At 44.6% G+C, this 23740-nt stretch overlaps 1 protein-coding gene across 5 annotated transcripts in view; it reads left to right on the top strand.

Annotated features, from left to right (window-relative positions):
* Positions 1-23740, top strand: part of LOC146808731 (cell adhesion molecule CEACAM6-like) — a 457492-nt gene that overhangs the window by 154225 nt on the left and 279527 nt on the right. The window contains exons 1-3 of one of the 5 annotated variants that reach the window (XM_085615543.1): positions 9593-9817; positions 10061-10182; positions 10268-10335. The exons of 1 other annotated variant lie outside the window; for it this stretch is intronic. The gene's annotated coding sequence lies outside the window, so the exon portion shown is untranslated. Of the gene's footprint in view, positions 1-9592; positions 9818-10060; positions 10183-10267; positions 10336-23740 lie in introns of those variants that run through there. 3 more of the 5 variants (XM_085615541.1, XM_085615542.1, XM_085615544.1) reach the window with 3 other exon arrangements.

Genomic DNA, 23740 nt, shown 5'->3' with positions numbered 1-23740 from the left:
AAGCTTGTTTCCGGTCCAGGGAAGGCATGGGGTTGGCAGTTCGGGCTGGACTGTTCCCATGAGGCACAGGGTCAGACTGATTTGCATTTGGCCATGTCTGAACTGGGGTGGCAGAGTGGGCTAAAGAACGGTGATGGATCAAACCCAGATCTGTTGACTGTGTGTGAGTGTTTGATTGGTTCTGATGCTCCGTCCATCACCACCCCCTTTTGTACCGCTTTGTTCGCCATAAGGTGGCAGGGTATGCTCAGACGTGAGTCCCTTGCTCACTTTGCCACTGGATTCAAGCAAGCCTGGCTGAAGACGGCTGAAATGCCAGAAACTGGTCCTAGGAAGCTTGTTTCCGGTCCAGGGAAGGCATGGGGTTGGCAATTCGGGCTGGACTGTTCCCATGAGGCACAGGGTCAGACTGATTTGCATATGGCCATGTCTGAACTGGGGTGGCAGAGTGGGCTAAAGAACAGTGATGGATCAAACCCAGATCTGTTGACTGGGTGTGAGTGTTTGATTGGTTCTGATGCTCCGTCCATCACCACCCCCTTTTGTACCGCCTTGTTCGCCATAAGTTGGCAGGGTATGCTAAGACGTGAGTCCCTTGCTCACTTTGCCACTGGATTCAAGCAAGCCTGGCTGAAGACAGCTGAAATGCCAGAAACCGGTCCTAGGAAGCTTGTTTCCGGTCCAGGGAAGGCATGGGGTTGGCAGTTCGGGCTGCTCTGTTCCCATGAGGCACAGGGTCAGACTGATTTGCATATGGCCATGTCTGAACTGAGGTGGCAGAGTGGGCTAAAAAACGGTGATGGATCAAACCCAGATCTGTTGACTGGGTGTGAGTGTTTGATTGGTTCTGATGCTCCGTCCATCACCACCCCCTTTTGTACCGCTTAGTGCCTATTCCAGTTGTGGTTCTTATACCACTTTTTTGGTATATGGTTTGGTACGCCCCTAGGGCCCAAACTTGTATCTGTGCTTTTACTGATGCTTGCTTACTTGTAAACTAAGTACTTCGAACTCCAGTCTCATAAAGATACTAGAGGGGTACGTGTTAACCTAAATACATATATTTTAAATATATACCTGGTGTGGTTGTCTTTTCATTTGATCATTCAAGAGATTATAGACTCGTAAAACAAGCTGCTTTACATTCCTTCAAGAATTAGCCTGAAGGCTGCTCTCCATAGCTACCTCTAGGATAGCTTTCAAGAAAGGTTGTCTTTAACCTATCACCATAAGGGGTTGTTTGGACTGATACAAGGTGCTAACTAGAACTAGGGGACATCATATATCAGACCACCTTCTCACATTGGTGGCAGCGGTGGGATTCCAGCTTGCTATTGTTTTACCAGATAATCTCAATTGAATTGATCAACAGAAAACCACTAAAGGTACCCGAGGTACATATAATATCAAGTTTAGCTACAGTAAGTTCTACTAAACTTAGGGTTGTGTGTTCAAGGATAGCACACCCTTTCTACAACTCAAGAGAGTTTAGTAGGCCACACTAGTGTAGGTAGTGCAATACACCACTCCACATTAGTAATTTCTAACCAGCCAGGAACCAGTGGGTCCCTACCAGGAGCCAGTCAGCTCTTTCCCTATAAATATGAGGATCTCTCCTTTGCTCAGCTTAGGGCCTGATGTTCCATTAGGAAGCTGAAGACAGGCAAAAGTCCATCCACCCAGCATCTCATAAAGATACTGAGACTGGATGATATCACAGGACCTAGTGGGCCTGACAATTTAGACCGTGTGGGTGGGGCAGCACCTGAGGGTGGGTCCAGGGGTGGAAACTCCCCTGACCCTAACTCTAATGCTGACCAGACTGGTGACAATGACCAGACTCTGGTGAACACAGTCCACAAGGATGAGGATGAGGAGGATGACAATAATGCCACTTCCTTTATTTCTCCAGGTAGGCCTGACAACAGGGCTAGAAGGGATAGATCTCTGTCAAGGGGATCTATCCAGTCTAACTCATCTATAGGAATCTCTGTTTCTTCTCACAGAGGGAGGGAAACCTCCCAGCAGAGGAGAGAGAGACTGCTGAAGTATGAGCAAGACATGTTCAACCTCAGAAAGCAGCAGATGGCCTTAGATAGGGAAGCCCTAGAGCTCTACAGAGCTAGTAAAAAGGAGAGACTAGAGTCCCTTGGTGGCAGCAATTTCCCTAGAGATAGGGACAGGTCTTAGGACCATAGAAACCTAAGTAAGATTGTCCCTCCCTACCAGAGTGGGGATGACATCCACAAATGGATAACTGCCTTGGAGAGGGCCTGTAAAGTACAGAAGGTCCCTCAAGGTCAGTGGGCAGCAATCATATGGCTCTCCTTTGCAGACAAAGGTAGAGACAAGCTCCTCACTGTAAGAGAAGAGGATGCTAATGATTACAAAGTCTTGAAAAGTGCACTGATAGATGGGTTTGGCCTAACCACTGAACAATACAGGTTAAAGTTCAGAGACACCCAAAAGACACAAAATCAGGACTGGGTTGACTTTGTTGACTGTGCTGCTAAGGCTCTGGAAGGTTGGTTATTGGGCAGTAAAGTGCGTGACTTCATAGGATTGTACAATGAGTGAGCAGATTCTTAATAACTGTCAAAATCAGCTGTTGCACCAGTACTTGGTAGACTCTGATCTGACCACTCCCCAAGAATTGTGAAAGAAGTCAGACAAATGGTTCAGAACCAGGGTGAGGCAGAAGGTACAGAACCAAGGTGGTGACCCAAAGAAGCAAGATTCCAAAAACTCTGACAAGGGTGGGGACAAGGGTAAAGACCAGAAGTCCTCTCAAGGGCCCCAAAAATCTTCTTCAGGTGGGGATTCACAGTCAGGAAAGGGTAAAGGCCAAAAGAAACCTTGGTGCAAAATCTGTAAACAGAAAACTTACTGGACTAGAGACCGCACCAAGGCCAAAGAAAATACTCCAGCCCTCACCAATGCCCCTAAGGCACCTGCTCCCCCTAGTGCAGCTACAATTGGTGGTGGGAATACACAGAATAAGGGCGTAGTAGGGTTGACCGTGGGTTCTGAGATGGACTCGGGCCTAGTCAGTGCTTGTCAGTGATGGGGGCATGGATATGTCCCCCTTTGTAAGTCCCAGTAACTTGGGAAAATACAGACAGCAGCCTTTAATTAATGGAGTAGAAGCTTGGGCATTTAGGGACACAGGAGCAAGTGTCACCATGCTGACAAAAGATCTTGTGGATCCTGGGCAGATTATACTTGGTGAAATGTACCAAGTGACCAATGCTAGCAATGTCAGAACAGACCATTCTCTGGCAGTTGTTAACTTCTCCTGGGGAGGGGTAACTGGCCTTAAGAAGGTTGTGGTAAGTGCAGACCTACCAGTACAGTGCTTGCTTGGCAATAATCTAGAATCTTCAGCTTGGGATGAAGTGGAGCTCAGGACACATGCAGAAATGTTAGGGATCCCTGCTCATGTCTTTGCTGTGACTAGGTCACAGGCCCAAATGTCTAACACTGGACAGGCCCTGGATTCTGGAATAATGGAACAGGTGCCTCCCAAGAGGAGGAGCAGTAGGGTTAAGGCAGTGCCTTCCCCCTGACTCAGAATGCTGATCAGTCTCCTCAGGGAGATGATCTTGAGCCTGAACCTGACCAGGTTGAGTTCTTGGGGACAGGGGGCCCTTCCAGGTCTGATCTGAGCCAGGAGCAGAAAACCTGCCCTTCTCTTGAAACCCTCAGACAGCAAGCTGCTGATGAGGCTGCTGGGAATGCTAGTGGCACCCATAATGTTTATTGGGATGATGGACTCCTATACTCAGAGTATAGAGACCCCAAGCCTGTTGCATCCAGGAGGTTGGTTTACCTCTGAAGTTTAGGGGTTTCCTATTGACACTAGCCCATGATATTCCCCTAGCAAAACACTTAGACCAGAACAAGACTTTGGACAGAATTGTTCCTCACTTTCACTGGCCACACATGTCTGAAGACACAAAGGAGTTTTGTCGCTCCTGTATAACCTGCCAAGCCAGTGGGAAAGCAGGTGGCACTACAAAGGCCCCCCTGATACCACTACCTGTGGTGGGGGTGCCCTTTGAAAGGGTAGGGATTGACATTGTTGGTCCCATGGATCCCCAAACAGCATCTGGGCACAGATTTATACTGGTGGTAGTGGATCATGCTACCAGGTACCCAGAAGCAATTCCCCTAAGGACCACTACAGCACCTGTAGTGGCAAGAGCTCTCTTGAGTGTGTTCTCAAGAGTAGGCTTTCCTAAGGAGGTAGTATCTGACAGAGATGCAAACTTTATGTCAAGTTACTTAACTGCTATGTGGAAGGAGTCTAGAGTGAATTACAAATTCACCATACCCTATCACCCACAATGCAATGGTTTAGTTGAGAGATTCAACAAAACCTTAAAGGGCATGATCAAAGGACTCCCAGAGAAGCTTAGGTGAAAATGGGACCTGCTCTTGCCCTGCCTTTTATTTGCATACAGGGAGGTGCCTCAGAAGGGTTTGGCTACAGCCCTTTTGAACTTCTGTTTGGTCACCCTGTCATTCACGCACTTTCATAAGGAAAATGTAGTTCATTCACACAGAATTCTGTCTTTCCCGAGAGCAGCGCTTACCTCTGCCCTACTACAGAATGATGACACTCGTTAATAAAGTAGCACTTCCCTCTACTTTATCCTTCTATCAAGCTTAAGGAACACCTATTACCTTTCCAGTGATAAGAGTAATCAGAGTGCCTTTTGGACTCCTGGTACCCAAGACCAAAATTTCACAAGTGACCTTCGCTACCATACATTTCTCTCATACAGAAAATATCCCTAGCAGTAACACACGACGATGTTACCAAATCGAACCCAGACAATGCATCGTGCAACTCCAATCGTCACACATTTTCCCCGTGTACCTACAGGGCAACAACAACAATTCCGTCTTTCCCAAGAGCAGCGCTTACCTCTGCTCTACTACGGAATCGTTACAAACTTCCGACTTTCTACATCCCAGAAGCCGTCAAACAACATAGAACTCAACGTGACTCAACATAGAGTGTTAATACATAAACCAATACTTATCCCCAATCAATAATCAATAAGCAATTTACAAGCAATATTCAGCAAACCAAAACAATCATACTGCTACCAGAAAAACTGATCCAGCGCAAGACTGGGAAATGGGGAACAACATATACCGATAGCCTCCCTGCATCGCAGACCCGTCGTCAATCAATCAATCAATCAATCAAGATATTTGTAAAGCGCGCTACTCACCCGGAGGGTCTCAAGGTGCTAGGGGAAGGGGGGTCCGCTACTGCTCGAACAGTCAGGTCTTGAGATGCTTCCTGAAGGAGAGGTGGTCTTGGGTAAGACGGAGGTGGATGGGGAGGGAGTTTCAAGTCTTGGCTGCCCGGTAGGAGAAGGATCTTCCTCCCATGGTGGCTCTTCAAATGCGTGGAACGGCAGCGAGGGCGTGGCTGGACGATCGTAGCTGGCGGGTGGGAGTGTAGAAGGTCAGGCGGTTGTTGAGGTACCTGGGGCCCAGGTCGTGGAGGGCTTTGTGTGCATGGGTGAGCAGTCGGAACGTGATTCTCTTGCTGACGGGGAGCCAGTGAAGGTCTTTCAGGTGTCCGGAGATGTGGCTGTGTCGGGGGATGTCCAGGATGAGTCGTGCGGAGGCGTTCTGGATGCGTTGGAGTCGTTTCTGTAGTTTGGCTGTGGTTCCGGTGTAGAGGGTGTTACCGTAGTCCAGACGGCTGGTGACGAGTGCCTGGGTGACCGTCTTCCTGGTTTCCGTGGGGATCCATCGGAAGATCTTTCGGAGCATGCGTAGGATGTTGAAGCATGATGATGATACGGCGTTGATTTGTCTGGTCATCGAGAGGGAGGAGTCCAGGATGAAGCCCAGGTTGCATGCCTGGTCCGTTGGTTTGGGTGCGCTGCCCAGGGCAGTGGGCCACCAGGAATCGTCCCAGGCAGAGGGTGATGGTCCGAGGATGAGGACTTCCGTTTTGTCTGAGTTCAATTTCAGGCGGCTGTTCGTCATCCACTCGGCTACGTCTTTCATCCCTTCGTGTAGGTTGGTTCTGGCGGTGGCTGGGTCGTTGGTGAGGGAGAGGATCAGCTGGGTGTCGTCGGCGTAGGAGATGATGTTGAGGCTGTGTTGGCGTGCGATGGCTGCGAGGGGGCTCATGTAGACGTTGAAGAGGGTGGGGCTGAGTGATGATCCTTGTGGTACGCCGCAGATGACTTCGGTGGCCTCGGACCTGAACGGGGGGAGGCGGACTCTCTGGGTTCTTCCGGCGAGGAATGAGATGATCCACTCCAGGGGCTTCTCTTGGATTCCGATGTTGCGGAGGCGCTGCACCAGGGTGTGGTGGCAGACAGTATCGAATGCTGCGGAGAGGTCTAGGAGGATGAGGGCCGCTGTTTCCCCGTTGTCGAGCAAGGTTCGGATGTCATCAGTGGCTGTGATGAGGGCGGTCTCGGTGCTGTGGTTGGCTCTGAAGCCGGACTGCGAGTGGTCGAGGGATCCGTTCGTCTTGAGGAAGGTGGCAAGCTGTCTGTTGACGGTTTTCTCGATGACTTTGGCAGGAAACGGAAGGAGCGAGATGGGGCGGTAGTTCTTGAGGTCGGTGGGGTCTGCTGATGGTTTCTTCAGGAGGGCGCTGAGTTCGGCATGCTTCCAGCTCTCCGGGAAGGTGGCGGTGTTGAAGGAGCAGTTGATGATGTCCCGGAGTTGGGGTGCGATGACGGAGTCGGCCTTGTTGAAGACGTGGTGGCGGTATGGGTCGGTTGGTGATCCGGAGTGGATGGTGTTCATCGTGCGGATGGTGTCTTCGGTGCTGACCGGGGTCCAGGCGCGGAGGGTGGTGGTGGGGGGCGTCAGTTTGGTGGTCGGGTGCGTGGTCTGTGCGCCGAAGCTGTTGTGTATGTCAGCGATCTTGCGGTGAAAGAACGAGGCCAGTGAGTCGCAGAGGTCTTGTGAGGGAGTGATGTAGTTGTTTCCGGCACTGGGGTTGGAGAGCTCTTTGACGATGTTGAAGAGTTCCTTGCTGTTGTGTGCATTGTTGTCTAGTCATTCCTTGAATGCTGTCCTCTTGGTTGTGTGGATCAGCTGGTGGTGTTTGCGGGAGGCGTGCTTGAGGGCGTTCATGTTGTCTATAGTCGTTTTTTTCGCCAGGCTTTCTCGAGGGTGCGGCAGTTCTTCTTGGAGTTTTTGAGGTCGTCGTTGAACCAGGGGGCTGTCTTGCTTTTGGTCCTGTTGGCATGGTTTTTCAGGGGTGCGAGGTCGTCACGCACACTCATTCATACATGCGTTCATTGGTGGGGCCCATAACACCAACTCACACACGTCACCATTCACGAGTCTACACACACAGGAAGGATGAGTAATTCAAGCGCTGGACATGTAGGGGAACACCTTATAACCTATAGGGAGAGAAAAGTTATTTTACAAAAATATACATTAACATTCGTCGCCTATAGATCCCTAATCCTAAACATCAAGGCACACCACCCACTTGGTCGATGGACCAATTAGTTGGATTGGTTGATGGTGATTTAGAACCAGCTAAAACGCATTTAAGACTCAGAATCCTTATTTCCCTTAATGAAAAACCACAAACTCATATTTTCTTGTTAATCAATATTTGTTTATCTAAATTTTCATAATAATCTATATTATCATTTGTTTCGTCAAAAGTTTAGAATTTTAGATCAATTTGAATAAATTGCAGAACATCATATTTACCTAAACTGGCTATCTAGGGTCCTCTAATTCATTGGCTCTGCATAATCAATTTTGTCGTAATTGTCTGAATAAGCAGGCCAAGGCTCAAAGTTCAAAGTCCTCTGCTCAGCACGTTACAGTCCCAAATGTTATCAAAGGACCAGAAATCGTGCAAGCATCTATCATAGCCCGTGGATTTGGAAAACGTTTGCAGTCATCAAACGGTCGGGCAGCATCTGGACCATCAGGAAAGGCATCACGAACTCCCCTCTCTATTCTACCACCCTTTTTTATAATGATTTCAGGTTAAAGAAGATAAATGTTTTAGGCCAAGAACAGTGGTGATTGGCTGGTTGGGATCGTCCGATTCTTATTCCCAGATTCTCAGTACAGTTCGAGGGGTGAGGTCACTTGTCAGCTAAAGTGTCGGCTTGTTCCGGTTTGCTGTAAGGTTGATTGTTCCCCTATCTTGGCGAACCACCAAATTCTTATCCGGGAACATGATGAGCAAAGGTCGGTCAGAGGTACACAATACTGTTCGCACATGCGCAGTTCACTCCGCGCCTCACGAGACAGTGGCCACTTCTGCGTGCGATGTCAGTGGCCATTATGGATTAAACCCAGATGTCAACTTAAGCGAAACAAACACAAAAGAATAATTAGTACATATAAATGATGATTCTAATGTTAACCCCTTACTAATCCCTCTATGTGCCTGTATTTATCTAGCATATAGCGACATTTAAAGCCATTATATTCACCTTTTCCGATCCTCCACGACGATGCAACGTCACAAAGCAACATATATCATGCAATATTCTATTACCCATATACTATTCATTAATATGCGTACAGATTTTAGTTATAAGAGTTATTTAGCCAGGCAGATAGCAAATTCCATATGTAGTTTATGGTTTTATAATGTTGATTAGTATACATGCAACACTCGTTTAATAATATTATAGTTAATAGATTATATAATTAGTATTTTCATGCAAGAATAGAGGGGGTATATAAAATTGTGCACTACCTGCTCCATCAAAGGCACTGCGGCTCAGTTTGAAAGACAGTGGCTTCGACCTGCAGTCAGTGTACTGGTCTCTGTGATGGAGTCACTGCCGCTCACTTTTTGAGACAACGGTTCCAGCCTGTGGTCAGTGAACTGGTCTCTGTAATGGAGTCACTGGGGCTCAGTTTTGGAGACAGCAGCTCCAGCCTGCGGTCAGTGTACTTGTCTCGGATGGAGTCACTGGGATCAGTTTGAGAGACAAAAACACTAATCAGTGGATTAAATGAGTTATCAGAAATTTATAAATTGTGATTTTTTTATTCCTGAGGTGCAACTCTGGTAGATAATTGCCCTTAGATCATGGTTGGTCCCCTGACTGTGATCTTATGCAATGTTAGTCCATGTATAAATATGTGTCAACCTCGCTACGACTGCTACAATTTCAAGAAGATTCTCAGGCATTTGCTATTTATGCAATCCCTAATACGCTCTTGTGAATAAACTATTTCATTCTTATATGTGCCTATACACCTTGTTCAAGATTTGTGACTACATCACCCAGAGCATCTAGCGATATCTCTCGGTTCCTTTAGAACTGAGGCTCTCATTGGTCGTGCATTCACCGTTAAATACTGCTACTTAAAATATATGACCACCACTATTTTTTCCGATTGTCTATTTTTTCAGATTTTTTAAAAGAAGCTCTAATTAACTCTGTGCTAATCAATTCCGTTCTGGACTGTTACAAGTAGTTGTATAACAACACGACACTACATTAACCAGAGTTTCCAGAGAAAATTCCATCCATTTCCGGAATTCAGTCATTCATGCAAGCGCATTTAATATGAGTGTCGAAGGCAACCATTCACCGTTCGACGGGTTCAGAGCAAGGACACGGAAGTACTCGTTCGGCAAGAAAACGTGAAGAGATCAAGTATGCCGCCGCCCCGCTTGTTCATTTTTAGACGCAGCTGTTGCTTCAATACAAGGACCGTATGAATTTCTACAAAAAATCCTCCTCTTTGTCACCAGATTTTCATATCCGAAAGGAGTGATTACTGATTTATGCTAATCCATCCGATATCCGAAAAAGAGCTACCACTTCAGGTATGCTTCGAGGCTCCTTATGTCACAGCCTTTCGTTTGTGAGAGTTAGCTGATTTGTATTGTTGTCACCAAACACGCTACTCATTAAGTGCACTGTTAATTCGTTGATGTTAGTCACGCATTATTCTTATAACCCTGCCTCAGAATGGAGTGTCACTAAATGCCCAGTCCACCTATTGTGTATTTATAAAAAACTGGCCAATTCATCTTAAGTTTGATTTGGATTTTTTCACTTGCTTTTAGAAAAAACTTTTTTAATGACATGGAGAGCATTCGAGTAAAATTCCTGCATTTGGATTGAGATACTTGCCAGTCAGCAGCTGTATCGCAAAATAACGTTTCACACGACCTTATCATTAAAGACAGTAAGTTACCTAGATAAATAAGAGACAATAACAGTGTTTCTATTTTCTTTGGGTTGCACGTTCACTGAAGTCTTTTCATTGTTAGGGATTGTTTTAGAAAAACCAGCATCTGAATTCCAGTAGTTATTGGAAGATCTCGAGGGCAAAGAAATGGTAAGAATGCTCTTTTGAGACTGGCAATATTGGAGATGTCCATTCGTTTTAAATAGGTCTCATAAGTAAAACATTGTTTGTTTTCTTTTTACAGTCCAGTTTGGTCCTGATGAGAATCCTATAATAAAGAGGGTTCGAAAGTGTCGACCTTGCATTTTTATCACCAAACAAACATTGTGTAAAGTGTCTATCTCTTGTTCATTTGAGTTAAGTTTATATGGCTAATAGTGGAAAGCTTTTTTGATTTTTTTGTTTTGCACAGAGAATAGGATTGTCAAAGTTTTGGTTGTTTGGTCAAGCACCTTGGTCTAAGAAAATTAATACGCTGATACAAAGACCATGCTGCAGTTTGTGAGTTGAGAGAGTGTGGTATGCAACTAGGTTTGTATGTTGTTTGTGTATGCTTGAACATTTTGAGAGTGAGAATGGTGAGATGAGTCCAGTTTTTTGTTGAAACGTTTTTTTATTGTTTTCCAAATCAACAACTGCAACACCCATCCCCCTACCTCCACCCGTCCAAGGAGTACCGCACATTTATCATCAATACCAAGTATCCAGGAGAAGGAACATCCTTCCCACACAGTCCCCTTCCCCCCCCTCCCCCACCCCATGTCAGTGTGCCCCCGTCACCTACCCCTCTTCTGAAGTGCCCCTCCTCCCTAATAAATTATGTACGGGAGCCCAACCTCTCCCTAAGCAAACAGAGCCTGCCCTCATGCCGACCCAAGGTGTATGCGTCCAGGGCCTACCGCCATTCCCCTTCTACTCCCCGCTCCCCGCTACCTCCTGCCTATCAGATGTGCTCTCCCCTTCCCCAGCATCAGACATCACCCCCTGAAGTTCCACCACCAACGCTTCCCATGCTCGGGCCGTCGCAAGTGCCTTCTCATCGTCCCTCCGAAGGGCCAATTGCACCCGGAGCGTACCCTCAGCCCCCGCCCATCGCGCAAACGCCGCCCTCCACCGGAGATGAGTCCAGTTTGTGGTTAATTTTTCTTTTTGTGTTTTTCCATGTTCACTTAAGAAAGTTGGTCGTGTCCCTGTAATGTTGTACGTATTTTTCCAAATGTGATTTTCATATATATATATATATATATATATATATATATATATATATATATATATATATATATATATAAAAAATAAAACGATAGAAATGAAATACATTTTCTAAAATAAAAACTATTGAATAGTTCCGGCTGCTGTTGATGAATGTTCATACGCCGTGGTAAAACCTATTGAAAAAGATTATCAGTATTGGCACTTCTAGTGTTTTTGTTATTGAAGGACTCGTCCTTACTGATTAGAGCCAAACCCATTGGTGTTTTGTTGCAGTTTTAGAGACAGCGGCTCCAGCCTGCAGGCAGTGTACTGGTCTCTGTGATGATGTCACTGGGGCTCAGTTTTAGAGACAGCAGGTTCTCGAATGCACTCAGTGTACTGGTCTCGGTGATGAATTCACTGGGGCTCAGTTTTAGAAACCGTGCCTCCAGCCTTCATTCAGTGTACTGGTCCCTGTGATGAAGTCGCTGGGGCTCAGTTTTAGAGACATTGGCTCTAGCCTGCCATCAGTGTACTGGTCTCTGTGATGAAGGCACTGGGGCTCAGTTTGAGAGACAGTGACTTTGGTCAGTGTACTGGTCTCTGTGATGGAGTCACTGGGCCTAAGTTTTAGAGACAGTGGCTCCAGCCTGCGGTCAATGTACTGGTCTCTGTGATTGAGTCACTTGGGCTCAGTTTTAGAGACGGCAGCTCCAGCCTGCCGTCAGTGTACTGGTCTCTGAGATGGAGTCACCGTGGCTTAGGTTTAGAGACAGACGCTCCAGCCTGGAGTTAGTGTACTGGTCACTCTGTGATTGAGTCACTGGGGTTCAGTTTTAGAGACAGCGGCTCCAGCTTGCGGTCAGTGTACTGGTCTCTGTGATGGAGTCACTTGGGCTCAGTATTAGAGACAGCGGCTCCAGCCTGCGGTCAGTGTACAGGTCTCTGGGATGGAGTCACAGGGGCTCAGTTTTAGGGACAGCAGCTCCAGCCTGCAGTCAGTGTACTTGTCTTGGGATAGAGTCACTTGGGCTCAGTTTTAGAGACAGCAGCTCCAGCCTGTGGTCAGTGAACTGGTCTCTGTGATGGACTCACTCGGGCTCAGTTTTAGAAACAGCTGGTACCAGCCTGCGATCAGTATACTGGTTTCTGTGATGAAGTCACTGGGGCTCAGTGTTAGAGACAGTGGCTCCAGCCTGCGGTCAGTGGACTGGTCTCTGTGAGGGAGCCACTGGGGCTCAATTTGAGAGACAGTGGCTTCGGCCTGCAGCCAGTGTACTGGTCTCTGTGATGGGCGTCACTGGGGCTCAGTTTTCGAGACAGCAGTTCCAGCCTGTAGTCATTGTATGGGTTTCTCCGTGATGATGTCATTGGAGATAAGTTTTAGAGACAGCGGCTCCAGCCTGTAATCAGTGTACTGGTCTCTGTGATAGAGTCACTGGGGCTCAGTTTTAGAGACAGCGGCTCCAGCCCGCGGTCAGTGTACTGTTCTCTGTGTGATGATGTCACTGCAGCTCAGTTTTAGAGACAGCTGTTCCAGCCTGCAGTCAGCGTGCTGGTCTCTGTGATGGAGTCACTTGGGATCAGTTTTAGAGACAGCGGCTCCAGCCTGAGGTCAATGTACAGGTTTCTGGGATGGAGTCACTGGGGCTCAGTTTTAGGGGCAGCGGTTCCAGCCTGCGGTCAGTGTACTGGTCTCTGGGATGGAGACACTGGAGCTTAGTTTTAGAGACAGCTAGAATTGGAAGAAATGGTTGCTGGGAATGTGGGTCTGGACAGGCTAAACACATACAGTGAGGAAGAATTACTGTTTATTTGTAGAAGCATTACACGGAATACAAAGACATTTCATGAAAAGATGACAAATCTAGCATCGGAAATGGGAATTGACATAGGGAAATCAAAGGTTTTGCAGAAACATATAGAGCAAAATTCTCTGATAAGGATTTGGAAAACATAAATGTGTCGGGAAGAAAGTTACAGATCAGAGAGTTGTTATTTCTGTTACAAAAGTGGGGAGATCTTGAAAGATGGAGAGTTAGATGGTCAAAGAAAAAGGAAGAAGCACAGGTAAATCGAACAACATCTGAATATGTCATGAAGGAAACAGAAAAAGCTGAAAGGTTGTATCCGATGAGAGAAGTACCCGGAGGGGGGTACATACAAGTGCCATGGACTAGACAGGATATTTTGTCTTTTACGAATTATTTCCCAAAATTGAGAGAAAAACCAGTGGAATGGTACAGACAGGTTGAGAGGTTTGTGAATGTTTCAAAAGTTTTTTTGAAGGATCTCGATGGTCTATTTGACATAGTCGTACCTGCAGATTTGTGGACAGAATGTAAGATTACTGTGGATTGGCCTAATGAGGACTATCCAAGAGACTCAAAAACAGGAGCTCCGTCAGAGGATGTAAAGAAAAAGTATCATCACATAATCACCTTCCTGAAGAGTAAAATTCCCCCAAAAGAAACTGATTGGGTAAAGATAGACAGAACAACTCAAGAAAAGGATGAGTCTGTGCATGCCTACTATGAGTGTCTTTTACAGGTGTTCAAACAGTATAGTGGGTTTGAAAGTTTTGAAAATAAAGACATGACTCATTTTGTGTATCGATTTGCATCTGGGCTGAGATTGGATATATTTCTCAAATGATTAAGCAGCACATGCTGTGCTGGCAGTCAAAGCCCATCGACAAAATTTTAAAATATGTAAAATATTGTGGGGACGAAATTGATAGCAAAAGAAAAGCTTTAGAAGAAAAGGTAATGTGAGCTCAAGTAAAATTGGCTGAACAGCAAGAACTTCAATTAAGTAAACAATCAGAAAATCTGGGAAGAGCACAAGGTCAAAGTGACAATAATGGGGGAAAGCCACGGGGAAGATTAAATCGGGAAGAGGCAAAGAAAAAGTTCCCTTGTCACGGGTGCGGGAAGTTGGGACATTGGAAGAACGAGGGTAAAGCCATACAAGCTAATAACGCCCGAATCAAAATTTGAATCCACAGACGCAGAATGAGGTGTTAATGAGTCATCTGCAACAGGGTATAGATCTTCAGAGTCAATTGCCACCTGCCCCTAAGTCAAATTTTGTGAGTTAAGCCAAGTACAGTGTGGATGCCAGATTTCCAGAAGGAAGTGGTAAGACATTTTTTGGAACATCTCAGTTTCTTTTGCAGAGCCCACTGATTGATTATGATAAAAAATGACGGTGCCTGAGGAGGGAGGAAGGGGAGTGCCTACTTGGCGCATCCCTACCGGTAGATCAGTCAGGGCCTTACATAGAGGGTAAAGTAAAGGGAAATGATATTACCTTCTTGTTAGATACTGGCGCTACCAGGTCTGCTGTGAGAACAGCAGACATACCTAACCTGCCTCTCTCGGGAGAAGAGATACAAGTTGTAGGTGTTTCAAATAAACGGATTAGCACTCCAATCACAGAACCCATGGAGGTGCGAATTGGCAAATTTAAAGAAATGCATAAGTTTGTGGTCTGCGAATCAAGCCCTGTAAATTTGTTTGGAAGAGACCTGTTGTGCATAATGAATTGCACTATATTTTGCACACCGCAGGATGTTACAATACAAACCCTAGATGAAGATGGAGATTACAAGGTCATGTTGGCTAAACAGGGAACAGAAGTAAATGAATTATATTCGATGATGACCCAAACTGAATTTCCTGCAGAAGTCAAACTGACTGTAAATGCAATAATATGGGATTTTACTGGAAAAGAAATAGGATTAATGGCAAATATAGATCCCATAAAAGTGACTGTGAAAGAAGGTGCTGTTTACCCGAACACCCGAAAATACAAAATGAGTCCAGAAGTAAAGGCAGGTGTTGTAGCAGAACTAGAGCGATTGGTTGAACAAGGCATTCTCTAAGAAATAATGAGTAGCCCATGTAACTCACCTATAATTGGCTTTCAGAAAACTAATGGAAAATACAGAGTGGTTCAAGATGTCAGGAAAATTAACAAAATTGTTGTACCATGCTGCCCAGTAGTGCCTAATCCAGCTGTAATTCTTTATCAAATACCATGGAAAGCAAGGTTCACAGTGATCAATTTATGTCATACATTCTTTTCCATTCCACTGCATCCAGATAGCAAGTTCTTATTTTTGTTCAAATTTGAAGAGCATGTTTATGTTTGGAATCGTGTGCCTCAAGGGTACACAAAAAGCCCTTCAATTTTTAATCAGATTCTCAAAAGAAGCCTTGAATCTCTTGTATTTCCCAGAGAGTCAGTCCTGGTGCAGTATATTGACGACCTATTGGTGGCGTCAAACACACGAGAGGACTGTGTTACTGATTCCATTGCATTGTTAAATCATTTGGCAAAAGGTGGACATAAACTGTCCCCTGAGAAACTTCAGTTTTGTAAAAATTCTGTTAAATACCTGGGACATCAAATAGAAAGAGGGGTTAGAAGGGTGACCTCTGAAAGAATCAGAATAATAAGACAAATGCAGTTGCCACGAACACAAAAAGAAGTAAGAATGTTCCTGGGAGTTGTAGGGTATTGTAGACAGTGGATTGTAGGATTTGCTTTACTGGCCAAACCCCTGATACAAATGACCAGGAAAAAAAAAAAAATCCTATAGAATGGGACGATGAAAGTATAGAATCATTTAGGAAATTGCGCTAATGTCTGTGTGAAGCACCTGCTTTGGGCATGCCTGACTATTCAAACGAATTTGCATTATTCTGCTATAAGTGGGGTAATTGTGCACTTTCCACAGAGACACGAATTAATGAGAAGGCCAGTGGCGTATTTTTCTGCTACCTTGGATCCTGTGGCCTGCGCATTACCAGGTTGCCTGAAAGCTGTGGCTGCAACTTGCGTAAGCATAGAATAGAGTGAGTCAATTGTGATGGGACACCCTGTCAAGGTGTATGTTCCTCATGCAGTGGTGATTTTACTGACAAGGACCCGAACACAGTACCTATCTCCCAGTAGGCTGACAAAATTTGAAAGAATAATATTGGGAGGTGAAAATGTGACAATAGTGAGGTGCACCGTTCTACTACCTGATCCTTACCAGGAAGAAGTGAGGGATGAGTTTGAGCATGAATGCATTGATGTGACTGAGCTGAGTACCAAACCACGTCCTGACATACAAGAAGTACCTTTGAAAAACGCAGAACATGACCTGTTTGTGGATGGCTCATGCATGAGACACGGGGAGGGAGGATTGAGTGCTGCTTACGCTGTATGTACATTAACTGGAATAGCCGAAGCATCCTATTTACCAGAAGTCAAATCTGCACAAATTGCTGAATTGATCGCCTTAATTTAGGCATGCAAAATTCGGAAAAATTGGAGAGTAACCATATTTACTGACAGTCAATATGGTTATGGGGTTGTGCAAGATTTGGCCAACTGTGGATGCAGAGGGATTCCCTGACTTCTTCAGAGACTCCTGTTAAAAATTTAATTTTTGTGAAAGAATTGCTAGAGGCAATTCAATTACCAAAAGAAGTGGCCATGGTCAAGTGTGCTGCTCACCTATCAGGAAATGACTATGTGACAGCCGGTAACAGATACACTGACCAGGTTGCCCAACACTGTGCAAGGCATAAAATTGCTTTAAACAACGAAATCGAAACTTGTGGAATCAGCTGCCAACTTATGCTACTTGCAGGGGTGGGAACCTGGGAGGAGGTGTAAGATCTACAGAATGCAGTAGACATGAGAGAAAAAGAAGAGTGGGAGAAAATAGGATGTCAAAGAAGGGCAGAAGACGGTGTGTGGGTTTGTTATGATGGCAGACCAGTCAAGTCAGACAGCATGCTTACGCCAATGGCTAGAATGTACCATGGAGACACACATGTGGGCAGGGATGCAATGATTTTACTCTTTAGACAAGATTGGTTTAACGCAAAGTTGAGAAATGTAGCAGAGAGTCTTTGCCAGAGATGTTTAATATGTCAACAAATGAACCCTGGTAGGAAAATTGTAGTCTGCATGGGAAAGATAGGAAAGGCAGAAGGTCCTTTTATGAGACTTCAGTTAGATGTCATTCAATTGCCTGCTTGCAGAGGGTTGAAATATGAACTTGTCATAGTTTGTTTATTTTCAAAGTGGGTGGAGGAATACCTGACCCGAAGAAATGAAATCTTAACAGTGGGCAAACTTTTATTAAGAGAAATCATCCCAAGATTTGGTTTTCCAGTAACGATTGAATCCGATAGAGGGTCTAATTTTAATAATGAAATAATTCAACTAATCTGTGAAGCATTCAAAGTCGAACAGAAATTGCACTGCGCTTACCGTCCAGAAGCTTCTGGAGTGGTAGAACAATTGAATGGCACAATCAAGTCTAGACTCGGAAAGGTGAGTGCATCTACCCCACTGGAATGGCCTGATGCTTTGCCTCTTGTTCTGATGGGACTCAGAAGTATTCCAGACAGAAACACTGGACTGAGTCCCCATGAAATACTCATGGGTAGAGCAATGAGACAAGAATGTGTACCAGGACACAAGCTGTTGAATATAACTGATGACTTGGTTTTGGAGTATTGCAAAGAGTTGGCTGACAGAGTGCGTTCTATCTCTCATCAGGTTGGGGAAGACACTTTCAACACAGAGCTGAGCTCCTCGCATGACTTGAATCCCAGTGAGTGGGTAGTTGTGAAGAATCACACTCGCGAATCGTGCCTGGCACCAAGGTGGGATAGACCGCATCAAGTCATTTTAACTACCTCAACAGCTGTAAAGTGTGCAGGATTGCCTAATTGGATTTATGCAAGCCATACCAAAAGGGTACCAGCTCCTGAAGAAGAAGAGTTTCAGTTGAAACGAGAAGTTGATGGTGCTGAAGGTTGTGCCGCTGAAGAACTTCCTATAGAAGATGCTGAAGTAGCTGACCAAGATCAACCGAGCACCTATCAGGACGACTGGATCCCAGTGGTGGACATACCTGAAGTACTTATAAGAACTAGAAGTCAAACGCAGTTAGATAGACAGGAAAAGAGTGAGGACCAGACAGGTGTAGAAGAAGTTGCTCAGGAAAGTAGGGATACGACTGTTAGGGAGCCTGAGCAGGAACAGCTAAGGAAAGAACAATATACTCAGACAGAAGAAACTCAAAGCACTGTTCCAGAGTCTGAGGAGGGACAGTCAGGAATGAGAGAAAACATTCAGGCAGAAGAAGGTAAAAAGATAAAAATACCTGAACAGGACCAGATAGGCATAGAAACGCAAGTTCAGGATCCTAAAGAAAAACCAAACATCACTAATCCTGAACGGGGTCAGATTGAGGTAGATGAACTCATCCAGGCAGAACAAGCCGAAATAACAAGCCCTGGACAAGGTAAGATAGAGAGGAAATCAGAAGACAAAGCTGATCAAGTTGTGCCAAAGTCTAAAGAAAATAAGAGGAGTTTTGAAGAACCTGGCAGTGAAGTTTAAGAAAAGTCAAAAAGGTGATAATTGGCCAAGAACTATCAAGAGACTGAGATATCGACTTAAGACAATTGATGAAGAGCCTGATCAAGTAAATGAAGTAACTCGTTTTTGCAAAATCGACTTGCCCTTCATATCTTTTTGGCAAAAGAGGGTGGAGTCTGTAAAATGCTGAAAGCGTAACATTGTTGCATGTATCTACCTGATAAGAGTGTAGAAATTGGAGGATATATTAAAAATATTGCACATTTGGAAGAAGAACTGAAAGCACTGGAGGTTGACAGTGAATGGAAGAAATTAACAAATAGGTTTTCCACCATTAGTAGTTGGATTTCTAACATTAGGTAAAGGTATTTTAGGTATTTCACATTCATGAGAACACTGGAAACTGAATATTATGGCCATAATTTTGTTAGTTTTGATGATAATGTGTTGTCTTAAATGGAGTGGGAAAAGGAAAAGGTACGAAGTAATTGAGAAGGGTAGGAAAAGAAAATTAGAAGAAATACGACTTGAAGAATTGAAGGGAAATATTTACAAAAGAATGAAAGGATTAAAATTTAAGAAAGACAAAGGGAGGAATAACAGATTTGAAGACATCAAAAGGGTAGAATGCTAAAGTTGGCATCTGATTTATTAGAATTTATTAATGGCATAAAATGCCATCAGAGAGGGGAATGATGGAGCAAGGTTTCACATCTAAAGAAACTTGCTCGTATGCAATCCTCTCGAATAACATGTAATACTGTAACCAACCTGTCCGTGAGTACTAACAGTGCACCACATTTTACATAATCCTATCTAGGGGAAGCTTTTCTATGTGCTGTCTTAATAAGTAAGCCGAGTGTTATAAAATGGCCGCTTAAAACGCGGGAACTCTTCTGCGCATGCGTCTACCACATCACGAGGTATGACGTTCTTTTGTCACTTGGGGGGAAAATTTGCAGCTTCACAGTAGCTTCTAAAATGGCCGCTTTAAAATAAAACACTAATGCACATGCCGAGCTGAAACTAACCTATGCATGTACTACCAAGCTATTAATGCAAAAGATTTATTAAGTAAATGGGATTAGAGTAGATGTAAGTGGTATACAGTGAATTCATTTAAGTTTATATTCTATATACACGCATGCAAGACACTGCCCCATTGGTAGTTCCTCCGTCATTCAATAACTGGAATGCAGATCTCGAGACACCTCTGACTGATGTACAATGGAATTTTTGCTTTGGGCAGCTGGCTGAACTATCCCCCAACTACAAATTAAGGCTGATTCATTTTAAGTATTTGCATCGGCTTTATAGAACACCAGTTAGCCTCTATCGCATGGGTATACGTGACACTGACAGCTTCTGGCGGTGCGGACGCAGTTCAGCTGCATTTTTGTAAATAGCATGGGACTGCCCCAGGATTCCAGGATATTCGGTGTTGGTTTTTGACTCCATAAATTCTATCCTGAATGTAACGTTAGCCCACTCCCCCTCTGGGACTCTTGGGATATGTTAAAGACACACCGCCTAAACTGCATAAGCTGCATGCCCTTTTGTTGTTGTTTGCAAAAAGGCAAGTTGCGATTCATTGGGGCAGAAGACGGGTGCCTGACATTAGAGATTGGGTTCGGGATGTCACGTATGGGCAAACACAATTGGGGGTGTTCTGGGAATTGATGCCAATGTCTTCCAGACCCCGTGATATATGGGAGCCTTTTTTGGCATGACTCCAAAGGCAGCAGGAGTCGACTGAGGGGGAGGCCATGATTGCAACACTGCCAGGAAATGGTCATGTTTTGATGACGACAGATGGCCCCACCCCTGAGGGATAGTCCTTGGGGGACAGGTAGGGAGGACATGTCGAGGTTGGATTTTCCTTTTTTTGTACCTCACCAGGCTGTATAATGAAGTTTGCTCTTATTGCTGTCACATTTGGTCTTCTACGATAACATTTGGGTGAAGGTCGCATTTTGATTTCTATGATGGGGGTGGGCTACTGGGACACTTGCCTCTTTTTGATTTGCCTTTTTGTGCAATTGTGAGATTGTGATCCTCTTTCTGAGCTCCTATATTGATTTCTAAGCCGGCTGGTTGTACTGTTTGGTACTTTTGTTGTTTTTGAAAATGTCAATAAAAAGATAAATAAAAAAAGTTTATATTCTAACGTGTTCTTCTTAGAGTTTATTAATAGTTCGCATTTGGGCCTTGGAGGGTGACTGATGTCCTTATCCTTTGTGGCAACCACGGATGCGTATTACATTTCTGCTCTCAAGTCCATGAAGTCATGGGACAACTGCCAAACCCTAAGCCTAGCAAGGACATGGGAACTCAAACTTTTGAACCCTGGGAATAACGCTTGTGAGTATGAAAATTAAGGGGAGGAGAATTAGACAACAGCCTTAAGAAAATTATTGCACTTGGTGTGATGTCCTCACCCCACTGCTTAGCCCAATCAAATTGCGGGTGAACATGGAATCGAAACATTTGGGGTTGGATCATACACTTGAATTTGGTATAACAGAGGTAGGTTCTAGATAGTTAGACGCTGATGCTGATATGCTGCCCTATTTTGCTGCAATCTGTCTGAAGGATCGGACACTATTGAAAATTCGCGGAACAACCGAGGAGGCACATCTAGGGAGGGTCCGGATGTGCCCGAGCCGGAGAGAGTAGCACCAGAGAGGGGTGTAACACTGGCGTTGCACTAGAAGAGGTCACCTTCCCTGTCCTGAGCTGATCCTGAATCTTTGGCACTTTGATGTCGGGGTCCTCACACCATTCTAGGTAAATATATCTGTAGGGTAAATGCTCCGTACTTGCTCTCTGTCCATTCTCTCCTCAGGTGCTGTCATTGCAAGAATTTATTAATGCAAACTGATTATAAGCTAACTGTATTATTTGCCTGATGGAGATCTCTGGTCTATTCATGTGTATTTGATTTGACTCACAAAAATCATTAATTTAGATAAACTTTTAAAACTTCTTCAGTGACTGTGGTTCTTTTAAATAAAATTTAAATGCATTTATTGTATTCCCACCCTATTCTGATCTACTACTAGATCTATATAACAGTGCATTTACTCAGGAGACAGGAATGGTAAGAATACTGGTGTAAAGGTTTCCTAGGGTAAAACAAAATTGATGACCAGTGGATATTTGCCAGCTCATTGAGTGTATGAAGGTATATGGGCCCAAAATGAGTGTTGTGTGTATGAATGTGAAGAGCTGGTAAACTCCACTGCATCAGCGGCTTCAGCCTGCAGTCAGTGTACTGATATCTGTCATGGACTCATTGGGGCTCAGTTTTAGAAACAGCTGGTACCAGCCTGCGATCAGTGTACTGTTCTTTGGGATGGAGTCACAGGGGCTCTGTTTTAGAGACAGCGGCTCCAGCCATCGGTCAGTGTACTGGTCTTTGGGATGGAGACACTGTGGCTGTTTTGGAGGCAGAGGCTCCATCCTGCGGTCAGTATACTTTTCTCTGGGATGGAGTCACTGGGGCTCAGTTTTAGAGACAGCGGCTCCATCCTGCGGTCAGTGTACTGGTCACTGTGATAGTCGTTGGGGCTCAGTTTTAGGGACATAGGCTCCAGCTTGGGCTCAGTGTATTGGTCTCTGGGATGGAGTCACTGGGGCTCAGTTTAAGAGACAGCAGCTCCAGCCTGCGGTCAGTGTACTTGTCTCGGGGATGGAGTCACTGGGGATCAGTTTTAGAGACTACGGTCAGTGTACTGGTCTCTGTGATAGACTCAATAGGACTCAGTTTTAGAGACAGCGGCTCCAGCCCGCGGTCAGTGTACTTGTCTCGGGGATGGAGTCACTGAGCCTCAGTTTAGAGACAACGGCTCCGGCCTGTGGTCAGTGTAATGGTCTCTGTGATGGAGTCACTGGAGCTCAGTTTTAGAGACAGTGATCCAGCAGTAATTACCTGGTAATTTCCCTATTCAAAACCACATTACCTATGGTTTACCGCTGTAAAGGGTGAAAAATGATGGATCTTTTGATGACCGTGTTTCACCAAACAGGAGACTTTACATATATATGAAAATTAAATGCAAACAATATTAGAGTCAATTATGAGAGTGGTGAGTTATTTTAAAGGGTTTTATTTTAAGTCAAGAGTTAAGGTTGTCTGACTCTTTATTCATTAGTCAAATATCAATCCGGTTACAGAATTGAAAAATACGAAAAATAGCATTAATACAGAACATATTACAGTCTGCATATAAGCATCACATATAGGAAGGGAAATGTGGCGCAAATTGTCAGTCAAAACTCTTAAAGAGTTTCTAAGAAAAAGAGTAAGTCTTACAAGGTTAATCAATAATTAATAATGGCAAAAATATCCCATAAAGAGAAATAAATGCAGTTTAGCACCTAAAATCTAAATCTGTTCTGATCCTTTCAGCTCTTTCACTCTGCCTCTGCTTCGCTGTGCTAGTCTGTGTCTCTGTCTCAAGCTGCACCATAGCCCCCACAGAATGCAGCCCCTCCCTGTCTGTGTCCAGCACAGAAACTGGGCCTGTCCCTCAGAAAAAATGGAAAAAAGAAGAGAGGCAAAAAGCAAGGCAAAAAGAAGCACTCCTCCCACTTGTAAGCCATATTTCAAGTAAAAGTTCACGTGCTCAGTCCTCATAGCTGGTCCAATCAGAACTTCAAGACACGTCATCTCTCCATGGGCTGACTGGGTACGTCATTAATCAGGGTTGTTCCTGTTCAAATTTAAGTCTTGTGATTTATGAAAAAAAAGTGTGTTCTTCTCTCCACGTTTAAACAGGCTACAAAAATATGCAACATTTTGAAAGTCGAAGGAAACTGTAGGCAGGATTTTTTATCAGGGCCCTTTCATTGAAAGTTGCTAGGGGAAGAGGAGCACATTCCATTCTAATGTTTCAAGGGCAAAATTGCAGTTAGCTGAGTCCACTAAAGCAAACTAAAATCACGTGGTTTTCTACTTTTGCAAAAA

The sequence above is a fragment of the Triturus cristatus genome, chromosome 7 (assembly GCF_964204655.1).
Source record: "Triturus cristatus chromosome 7, aTriCri1.1, whole genome shotgun sequence".
Lineage (NCBI taxonomy): Eukaryota > Metazoa > Chordata > Amphibia > Caudata > Salamandridae > Triturus > Triturus cristatus.
This window is presented reverse-complemented; position numbering and strand designations above follow the sequence as displayed.